The sequence below is a fragment of the Caloenas nicobarica genome, chromosome 1, assembly GCF_036013445.1.
Source record: "Caloenas nicobarica isolate bCalNic1 chromosome 1, bCalNic1.hap1, whole genome shotgun sequence".
NCBI classification, from domain to species: Eukaryota; Metazoa; Chordata; class Aves; order Columbiformes; family Columbidae; genus Caloenas; species Caloenas nicobarica.
In genome coordinates, this window is record NC_088245.1 from 154,090,888 (window position 1) to 154,102,182 (window position 11,295).

The following is an 11,295-nucleotide window of genomic DNA, read 5'->3' on the forward strand; positions in this document are numbered from 1 at the left end:
TTCAATTCCTAGAGCAGACAAGCAAATAACATCAATAGGAAAGCTATTTTCTAACACTGGAATTTCACTTAAACATTTTTTGTAATGTATTGTTATTTCTGGAGGTCTCCTGCTTGATGATCCAAGAAGAGTACTCTGTTCAAATTATAGGTTTAATAGCTGCCTTAATGATTATCAAAAGTATTTCCCTAAGCTCAAGAGTGAATTTAAAAACCTGTGTCGCAAAAACCAATTTCTTTTGAGGATTTCCTGTATCTTCGTCACTAGAGTAGAATTCTCAAATACAAAAGAAATTCTTCACCCACTAGCTGAAATCTTTTTGAAGCAATCTGTGTACTCAGCTAGCTATTTGCACCAAGTCAGCATATTGAAATCTTTTGCCAAATTGATTGGTAGGTTAAGACAAGTTATTCCAAATCAGCTTCCATGTATCCCTTCAGATAGCTCTCTTATGGATCATCTATGCCATTATGGTTTTATTGTAGAAGGAATCAAATCCGTGTTTCAAACACATTTTAAATACTTAAAAACTTTAACATTTTCAAGTGTAGTAAAAATAAAAAATAACTTCCAGATAAAGCAAAAAAGAGATTAAATTAATTTAATTAACAGTTACCTGAATTAGAGAATGCTGTCTTGATTTATTTAGTCTGATGCATTTGACATACAGTAACCTTAAATATCTACTTATAATCATTACTTCCATGTAAAGCTGTTAAGAACTTTCAGTTCTTTCATCAAACTTAACTAAAAGTAATTTTAAAAAGCCCTCATAGAACCATAGTCTACCTTGTACTTTTGGTAAAGAAAATGAACGGTTTTAAATAATCTTTGTATCTTGAAGATTCAGAGTCTCAGCTGCTTCTTTTCCTCCTTATATAACCAACTATTTATTTTCAGTCAGGAAGAAAAATGCAGTATGGGTGGCCAGATGTAGAAGTCTGCAGTGCAAAGAACTGGATCAGGACTAATCACCCTGGGCTCCTCTTGTTGTCTGTGAAAAGGAAAAAAAAAAAAACAACCAAAAAAAAAAAAAGGAAAAGGAAGAGAGAAAAAGCACTTTGAGCCATGATTCACACCATCCTAATGTAGACATCTAAAATAGGTCAGATTCACTGAGCTCTGAAATGTCTGCTTTTCTCTATGGGCAGAGGCATGGTCACCTCAGGGAATCACTAGCTTAGATGTGGATGTCTATGTTATCAGGTAAGGCGGGATGATTTCCACCCCATGTAACTTTTGTGACCAAGAACAAATATCTATAAAGAAAGAAACATTGCCTCTATAAAAAGGTTTCTAATACAATGATATGCACTAAATCTCACATCCCCTACAATGCCCTAGATCCTCTAAAACTTACAAATTTCTATCACAAAGGAAAACATGTTATAATACTGCATTATCCTTCATTCTGACTCATGAAAGCGATTGCTCACTGAACTTAAAACTAACACTTGCCAAGAAGTACACAGCAGTGATCTAATTAAAGATGTGCATGCAGAATTCACTGCTGATTAGTATGTGTATTATAATTACTGCCTAAAGCAGTACCTCAGTATATTAGTGTGTATATACATATATGTGTATATACACGCTAATAGAATGTTTAAAAGACAATTATAGATAATAACAGTAGTTAAAAACTGAAAGCCAACAGTCATATCAGTTAATAAATTTTATACATTAATAAATGCAGTTTATCAGTATGCAAACTAAATATATCCAGGAAAATGTAGGGATAAAGACAATAAGAACTTGTCTTTGTTTTATTCTGAATTTCTGTAAAACTATTCAGGACAATAGAAATCCTAGTGATGACATAGTTCCATTGCTAACTGTGGAAAAGAAAAAGCATTCATTGAATATTTCTGTTTTGCATTTAGAAAGGAAAATAGACTGCATTGCTAAAGTATCACCTATTTTGACATGCCCTTAACAGACGGTAAAGAGCACCCATTATTTTTTTTAATTGGCAGGACCAGATAACTTGATTTAAAGCCTTCAAAAGGAATCTTGTATTGCTGCTCATTGGCAAAAAGCTTTGGCATACTGGAGAAGTCCAAGATGCCTGGAAAAATCTAATGCTGTGTTGATATTTCAACAGCATAAACAGGATGACCAGGGTAACCGTAGATAAGTTAACTTGATCTTGGTTCCATGTGAAAGAATGTCCAGAAGAATGTCCACCCTGGCCATAAGGAAATAAAAAAATTGTAACAATTACTGCCAGTCAACACAACCTTATGCAAAATAGGTTAAGTTAAACAAACTGCATAGTACTTTTATGAGATAAGAATTTTGATTATTTAATTTGTTTAATAAAGGTAACTATGTTGACAAAACAATGTCTTTCAGACTCCTGTTAAGCATTGATACCATGTGACACCCTGATTAAAATATTAGCACCAGAACAAACCCAAGAGAACATATATTAAATGAGACTAAACTGTATAACGTAGAAATTCAATGTGTAATTGTAAAACTTACAAACTATTGTCTGTGTGATGCTACAGAGATCCTTTCTTGTCTGAGACACTGTTATTCAATGTTTTTATGTACGGCATCAGAAAAAAACTTAAAACTAGAAAAAATATTATAGTAATAATTCTAGTGATACACATGACAGGAGGAGAGAAATTATGAGGACAGATTACAAGTAGCAAGTGATCTAGACAACTTTCTAGCTAAGCAGAAACAGTATGGATATTAATATTGCCAATTAAAGGCTATCTATTTTGGGAGAAGGACATATAGATTACACTTGCAGGACTGAAGAGTGCAATGGCTCTAAAAAAATGTGAAGGCAATGGTTGATGGTCAATTTTTTTAGTGTAAAATAGCATTAAGTTGGCTAATGTGATCCACAGTTTTACTCTGGAAGAGGTCAGAAATGGTCTTCTAATGGGTATGGTGGTCAGAACAAATTAAGCTTTCCATAGAGAAAGGCAGAAACAATGAAAGCTACAACCCTACAAACAGGCATTACTCTGTTTTGGACTACGCAAACAGAGCAATTTCTCTGGGATGTATCACAAACACGGTGGATGGAGAAATGGCTAGCAGAGGTTATGTACATCTGCATAAATAAGGCACAGAAGAACAGCAGGGAGTCTTTCCTCACTGTGTTTGGGGAAACAAGACTTTGGCTACATTATTTGTAAATAAGATTGCACAACTTTGCTAGCCCTTGTGGTGCTTTTGTTTTTGTCTTGGGGTTTTTTGATTTTAGCAAGCACAAAGCAAGTCTCAAGAGTGAATCAAGAAGCTCGAGACGGTGCTGAAATTTTGAGATGTTTAATGGGAAACCCCGTCCTAATAGTGTCCTGCTTATTTTCCTGTCTCTTGGTCCCCATGGATTTGCTGTGTAAGAGGTAGAATGCTTCCCTGGTCCCCTCTGGGGCAGTCATTGGCATGGGAGGACAGAGCCATCTCTCCACCCCTTTCCCCAATTCCCACCCTCTTCCTCTGGTCTCCCTTCTCCAGGAGCATCAGAGAAATGAACACTAATCTTCCACTCCTTTTTTTTTTTTTTTTTTTTCTTCCTGGAATGCTTTAAAAGAGAAAGATGATACAGAATCTCTGTAGGTCTCACCCCACTCTTGTAGTTTGGAAAGGAGAAAGCATATACAAAAGCAGTTTGATGCCGACCTGAGAAGCTCTAGCAGATTGCATGCAGCCAGCCCCAGCACCCTGACCTCTTATCCTCCTCCAGTCTCCAGGGCTATGGTTTCAGATGGAAAACAGGGAGCAGGAAAAGGGGCTGCTCAGCGTTTAATTTCCATATGGAGCCAAACCTGAAGTTTGAAGAAACTGCCTGGGGTTTGCTAAGCTGCAAGGGTTAGGTGGGCTGCTGTAGGGAAGCAGGGATGAAGCTGAAGAGGAATAAGTGGGGAGGCACATATCTGTTGGTATTACTCAGTGCCTGTGGATCAGATAGTAGTAATGGCTGATAACGCAATGGGGAACCGGACCGGTGCATCAGGTCATGTTGTGAGGCAGCAACGTGGAACACCAGCAGATACCCCACAAACCTAAGGGTGCAAAGTATCTTTGGTGACTCACTACATTATGGTCCTGCAGCCTTCACCCTCTGATGTGACATATGATCCTATATCTGATCAGTAAGACAAGGGGTTTGTCAATTGACGCATCGAGTACATCAGTTCACGGAGCAGAAGAGCCTGCAGCAAAAATCTGTGAAGTGTGGGCCAAATGGAGAGAAGTGCCTGGCAGGAGCAAGTGTACAAATATCATGGTTAGTGCATGAGGCTGGGCAGACTGGGAACTGAGAGGCAAATGTGGGGCAGGACTGATCTCAGATCTGGGAGACAGCAGGAGTCAAAAAGAAAAAAAACAACCTAATCTAATAATCACTGACTTTTGTATGAAATGTGGTGATCAATACAGATGAAAAGGGATAAAATGTATAGATTATAAATAAGGCACTGATACCTCTGCCCCTCAGCATCTTCAGCACCATACTAAGGATACACCGGGCTTCTATTTTTAATCCCCCTTCTAAATAGCCTGTAATTCTGCTCTTTCTAAAACCATGACCCAGCTGCTGGTGTCTTCCTTCTTCCTCTACCATCATCAACAGACCGTCTGTGAGGAGGGAGAGGAAAAAAATGAAAAGCCCCCATTTTGCCCGCCTCCCCGGCTTCTCTTGCTGGCTAACCGTGTGTCCCACAGCTGCCATGCAGCACTCAGACAGCAATGAGCAACTTCAAGGTACGCACGTCTCCCAGTTTTCTGATTTACAGCAAAATCGTCAGGGTTTTGCCCCATAACGCCCAAGAAATCGAATGCATATATTCATCTTAGCCATCTAAAAAAGAGGAGGCGCGAGCTAGTTCTACAGAGTTCCCTTACAGCAGATGGAGAGGGGCAGTTATCTTCTAATAGAAATATGTCACACCTGTTTTAGGCCATTGTTTTGTGATCATTAGTACCAGAGCTGCACACAAATCAACACAAGAGATATTAAACATAACTTCAATGTTTATTTTAACGTAAGTTGAACGTTTTTGTTAAACGAGCAGGGCACATAATAGTGAGTCCAGGCTGGCATTAGGGTTTTATGCTTCTACAGAAGCTCTAAAGATGCCCTAACTGGCAGGAAGGTGAGTGGATGGTATCTGGCTGGGCATAAACTTCCTGGTACAAAGCTAATGTCTTAACTCTTTGTAAAAAAAATGAATCACTAGTTGCAATTGTACAAATCAACACGTACATCACATGGCTGCATATTACCTCCTCCAGGACCAACAGCAATATCAACCCAGATTCACTATATTGTGAATAAACTCACTGTTAGCCTTCAGATCTACCTGAAGGAAGGATTAATAACTCTCCCTTCATCACTTTCGGAGGAACTCTAGAGGCTAAAATGCATTAGTCATACAACTTTTAGATAGCTATTGTTAGCTGAGATGGCAACCACCTCAATAAATATACAGGCAGATTCAATCCAGCTGAGTTTAGAGCATCTCCTCACTTATCCCACCACTTATGGATATAACTTAATGGCCACTTGAGACCTGCATAGGAAGACTCAAATATTATAATCTAGTTCAATCACAAGTTGTTTGTGTTGCAGAGGACATCAGATCACTGAACCCTCTATAGTTTGATTTAAAATCCATGCTGCTATAACAAATACAACTTGAATTGTGAATATATATTCTTAAGCGACTTGTTAAGCTTTAAAATGTATCCAAGAAAATCAAAACAGTGGAATGTGCTTCTTGAGAAAAAATAGGCCTTGTGGACTGTTATCGTTCTCTATAGACATCTCTTCTGGAAATGCAGAGTATAGCTGCTGCATTTATGTCAAATACTCGTAGTCTATACAGCACTAAAAAAGTGTATTCTCCTGAGCTTATTTACAATGAGGGACAGAATTTAATTTACTGAAACTAATGAACTTGAGGCAAAATATTGTCAGTTCTCCGGGTTTGTTTTCAAAAAGAAGGGAGCCTCATCAATTGTTGTGTGTTCCCAAGTCTTACTGAAAGAACTCAGAGGGAATTGTTTGTAAGATGTAAGATTCTAAGATAGTTTTAAATTCTCAAAATCCAACTGGAAGCAAGATATTTGTTTAAAGTAATATGTTAATTTGATGTGTATGTGCAGCATGGTTACAAAGTTGAACCTGCCCATGGAAGAGCAAATAAAAATTAATTATAGACAGCCTCCAAAAGTATGAAACAGAACAACTGACTTTCTTTTTCCCCAACTGAAAGTAAAAAAAACAACAAGTAATGAAATTAGGTTGTAAAATTATTTCACTATTATCAGGCTAAAGGATTGGTAATGTAAAAAAACCTGAATGTGAACATTTTGGAGAGTGTGACTTCTAACTTGTTGGTATTTCTTTAAATATAGCCAACACAGGAGGGTGGCAGACAACTGTAGTTTTAAAACTTGATTATCCTGCACGAACATCTAGATCACTTACCCGTTGGCACTTTTCAGCAAATGTTCAATTAACAACTTGACAGCCAACCATTGACTTTAAAACTCTCTGATCTTTCCACAATCAATAAATCACATCTGTGCAATTTATACCATTGCAACACAGTTACATGTTTAGCACATTCATTGTGCTTACACCTTTCTAAAGAAAGCAGAGAAGGTCATTTTGTCACAAAGAAGGAGACCATCTCAGGAAATCGTTTCAGGGGAAACTGTTGGGTAGATACATCAACTGGGAAAGGTAAATCAAGGACCAAACTATGGTGCAGCCCAGGGATTTTTCACCAGGTCCAGGTTAGTTAGGACACAAGAAGTTTTGGTTACCAACAATGTCAGAGTGCTTTCTACCAGAAATGAAAGGCCCTTTCGGCTCACTGGATGGTGTAAGAAAAAGATACCCCTAGGAGGCTTCATTTCTGGGGCTTCTTCCAGGTCCTTAGAGAAGTCCAGGTGAAGAAACAGTTTGCTTTGGTTTGGTCACCATAAGGTGGTGGTCTGAATCTTAGCTCACTCATCCACTTCCATGACAGCTGCTTTTGAGAGACGACAGCAACTCTTGCAACATCTGTGTTTGGAGTAATTCACCTTTAAAAAAATCTGCTTCTGTAGCCTTGAAAGATTTTAAAAGCCAGCAAATCCCTAGCCAAAACCAGTTACATTTCCCATCATGTCACAGAGAGAAGGTGCATCCTGAACTTCCAATATACAGTCTACCTCTCCTGGTTAGATGGTCTGAATAGACTAAGGAGCGATCCAAGGGGCATTTCACATTCCCTGCGGGTCTTGGGGAAAATATTTGAAATCTCCTTTGCTACATATCAATAAAGACACTGGGAAGAAAATAAAGACAAAGTGAAGAACAGAACTGAAAGATGAGATCATAAAAACCAGAAGCACGTAGGAATAAAGTGAGGCACCCAGAAACATTCCCTTATTGTATGATTAAATGCAAGAGACGAAATTAAAAACATGTTCATTTGCCATGATTACCTCATTCTCTCCTGTTACAAATGCTGTTCCTTTGCTCAATCAGCAGTTTAACCAAAAGCACACTCTTCACTTGTATTCGATTTTGTGGTCTCCCACTTCAGTAAGGAAAATGTAATGTTCACATGAATATTTTATTAAGTGACCACTTTGTTTTGCATCCACGAGCAATCAGCAGAACATGCATGAATCTTTTTTTTCCCCTTTTTGTGGGAATTACTTGACAGTAATTTTTTTAGCAAGTTATTATTATTATTTAGGCACATAAATTGCTTCCAACCATGGTAGTGTTTTCTACAACAAGGATCCTGGAGATAACCACTCCTCCTTCTTCTGCCCCACAACACAGCCATCGGTGGCAGATCCTGTACCAGTGGGTGCGGTGTTTGAGCCATGATGCCCACCAACTGGGAGCTTTTGTTCAACCTCTCTTGTAGGCATACCAAACTGCACAAATTTCTAGTGCCAACAGCTTTGTAGTCGCTTTGTTGTCATGTTTAGCATTCCTGAAATCGATAGTTGCATCTCAGCTGTGTGCCTGAAAAAACACGCTTCCAAAAAATATATCTTGAAAAAGAAACTTCCACCTCTTCCTTCAGCACACGTGGTGCCTTTTGTGCTTCCCCCCGTGCACGTGAGCCCACCAAAACATGGAAGGTTGATGTTTTTCAGTCCTTTAAATGCTGAGCATGCCTGCAGTGCCCATCAGTCAAGCCGCCGCCTGTCAGCCGCACTGATCACTCGACTGCAGAATCGCCCTTCTCCCACTTGGCTCCCCACGTCGGCAACCTTCCTCAATTCATTGTGTATGTACAATATATACATTAAACAAAACAGAAGGAGGCCCACCATTAATTACTCATCTACACAATGTCTAGCACAATGGGAGCCTGAGGCTCCAGTGAGTTTCCCAGACGCTGTCTAAATAATGCAGACAGATGATAATTCTCCCTGAAAGCAGCCAGCCCGTTCCGAGGGTAAGCCTTCCTCGTTTTATTCACATAAAACTTCCACTGAAGGGCTACACTGGAAAAAAACAGGCAAGATTTCCCTCTGTAGTGACTCTGTTTCCCCAACTGTCTCTTTATCTCCCTGGTGGTCTTGTGCCTGCACAACTTAGGCCACCAAATGTTCTGCACGAGTAAGAATTCCACCGGTAGCTTATCCCAAACATTAAGTGATGATTCATGATTGTAGTTTTATAGTCTTTATTTTACACAATCAAATAAATAGCCAGAAAGAGAAAAGACCAAAAAAGAAGACTTTTTTTTTTTTCCCTTCCAGCAGTAATAATCCTGGGGCTATTTATAAGGTTTATATATCATAGAAATCCAATAAAACAGGACTGGAAGTAAACATGAGATCATCTAGACTATCACACTGTCCTGAGTCAGGACAACTTGTGTCATTCCCGATAAATATTTGCGCAGCTTAAAATGCTCCAGTGATGGGGACTCTATAAAAATCCCTTGACTGTCTACTCCAGGACTGCATTACCCCTGCTGTTAGCAAAATTATCCTGATGTCAAGATAAATGACGGAGGAAGTTAAGCTCCCTCCTAAAGTTGTTTTTTTAAAAAAAGAAGCTAGAGGAAAAAGGGTTACTACCTAAAGCAGATGCAAAGGCCATCTGAAACAAAGACAAATAGCCAAAGGAATTGTAGGGCAGAGGGAAAAGCTGAATGCCTGGGATTGTTTTGCTGGGAAACAGCTTCCAAGAGCAGTAAGAAAAAAACAGAAAGAGAGGCTGGAGTAACCTGCCTAAGGAAAGAAATACATGAATAGATTTTCAAACAGATTTCTACCTGGAAAGAAACAAGAGTGGGTGAAAGCAGACCACAAAACCCCCTCTTCTGCTGGAGTCGCACTGCGTTTGGACGAATAGGCCTTTGCAAATTTTCTGTAAATATTGCATCAAAGAAATATTGAATTGTATCGTTGGTCTCTTCTTGAACAGGAATACCCTGCAAGACCTTAGATCTTGGCTGTCCAGGCAGGTCAGAAAGGTTCATTACAAAACTGCCTTAAAAAAAAAAAAAATAAAAAGAGCGTGGTTTTCAATGATTCTTCGATATTTACACGTTCTTCTCATAAGCAGGAGGGGCTTAAACTATTGTTTGAAAATATTTGGCTCTACTGCTTCTCAAACCCTTTTTATTCTAAAAAGCTATTTGTTATATTCTATCAGGCTTTTTTCTTTAAATAAACAACAGTATTTTTTTTTGATTCCTGATGACTCCGGAAGGAATGAAAGACAGCATTTCCACCCCCCAAAAAAAAAAAAAAACAAACCGAAAAACCAGACATAATTTAATAACTCTCAGTCGATACCTGCCTCTCAGAAGAGCCCCCAAGGGTGGGCGGGAGCTATTGCTCCCCCGGCTCCCAGCGCCTCCGTGTCCCTTTCCCGCCGCTCGGGGCGCGGCGCGCACCGGCAGGGGGCAGCACGCCCCGGCACCGCCCCCGCCCCCCGCGGCCACAGCGGGTGGAGGGGGGGGGGTGTGGGGTGTGGGGGAGGTTTTTGGGGAACCCCGGGGCTCCCCCCGCGGCCGCGGGGGGCGCTGCGCCTCCTCCGCAGCCGCTGACGCGCTTGGGAGGCGGGAATGTGGAAAAAAAAAAAAGAAAAAAAAAGAAAAAAAAAAATTACAAAAATAAAATCCCCAACCAAAATAAAACCCGCAACCAACAACAACAACAACAAAAGATGTTCCAGGAAGAAAATCCTGGTGATTGCGACGCGCTGACGCATCTCAACCCCCAGCGCGTAATTTTCGCACCAGTGGGGCGGGAGCGGGGCAGGAGCTGGTACCGCCCCCCCGCCTTTTCCTCCCGGTATTGCCCCCGGGGAGGGTGAACAACAGCACTGATTCCCACGCGAGACGGCAAACGCGTGCAGCCCACCGGAGGAGCGCGCGGACCCCCCCGCCTGGCCGAGCCCCGGAGCCCGAAGCACCAGCCCCCTGGGGACACGCTGGTGAATCGAGGCGCGTTCCCAAACCCGCCTTCTTTGGGGTACACCTGTGACCTGGGGAAGAACTGATTCCCTGTTCACACCACAGGAACTTTGCTCGGTGTCTTCTCCAAAATATCCCCAACGTATCTGGCTGTTTGTGGACTACAGGGTCCTGAACTTGCCACTTGAAATAGAAATTTTAAGGAAGAAATGATCTAAACTTAGAAAAGTATCCACCTCTTTGCCAAAAAATAACAAACTGGAAATAAGGCATACTTCAGATTTTCCTCAGCTTTATTCCCCTCACATATAAGAATATACAAGCTAATAACATCTACATTGTTTCAGCACATACGTAAAAAAATAATAAAAACATTATTAGCTTTTAAGAATTACTGAATATTCACAAAGTTGCATAACTGGAACCCCAGTTTATTTAAGTGGAATTCTCTGGAAATCTGTGGGTGCAATATTCGCTCAGGCAACTAATCTTTACTGAAGAAAGAAGTATTTTCAGAGTCTACAATTTCTCAATATCTTTCCCTCAGGTACAAAGCCACTCCTAATTGTTTTCACAGCACCAGAGGAAAAAAAAAATGGCAGAAAATCAACAGCCACTGTATCCCTTTGCATTACGCTTGCTGTAGGGGGAAAAAAGCATGTTAGGAGTTACTAATGAGTAGTGTCAACAAGCTGTTTTATAAAACTACCTGGAAAGATGGCCTGCCCTCCCTTCCAAGTAACACAGACTTCACAACTGGTAGTAGCACAGTCATGGTACATTAGCACTCAAAGGAGCTGAGAAAGGTTAGAGAGAAAGAAGCTGATAGGAGTTCACGTCCTCTTACAGTAAGGTTATGAAATGTATAACCAGAATG

At 40.3% G+C, this 11,295-nt stretch overlaps 1 long non-coding RNA gene across 2 annotated transcripts; it reads right to left on the reverse strand.

Annotated features, from left to right (window-relative positions):
- Positions 1–573: 573 nt before the first annotated feature.
- Positions 574–9,891, reverse strand: LOC136001521 (uncharacterized). 2 transcript variants are annotated; one of them, XR_010607806.1, is made up of 3 exons: positions 9,796–9,891; positions 9,270–9,483; positions 574–994 (listed from the first exon to the last, which is right to left on the reverse strand). It is a non-coding gene; the product is annotated as an uncharacterized LOC136001521 (long non-coding RNA). The 2 variants fall into 2 exon arrangements; XR_010607807.1 differs by having other exon boundaries at positions 9,270–9,487.
- Positions 9,892–11,295: the final 1,404 nt, after the last annotated feature.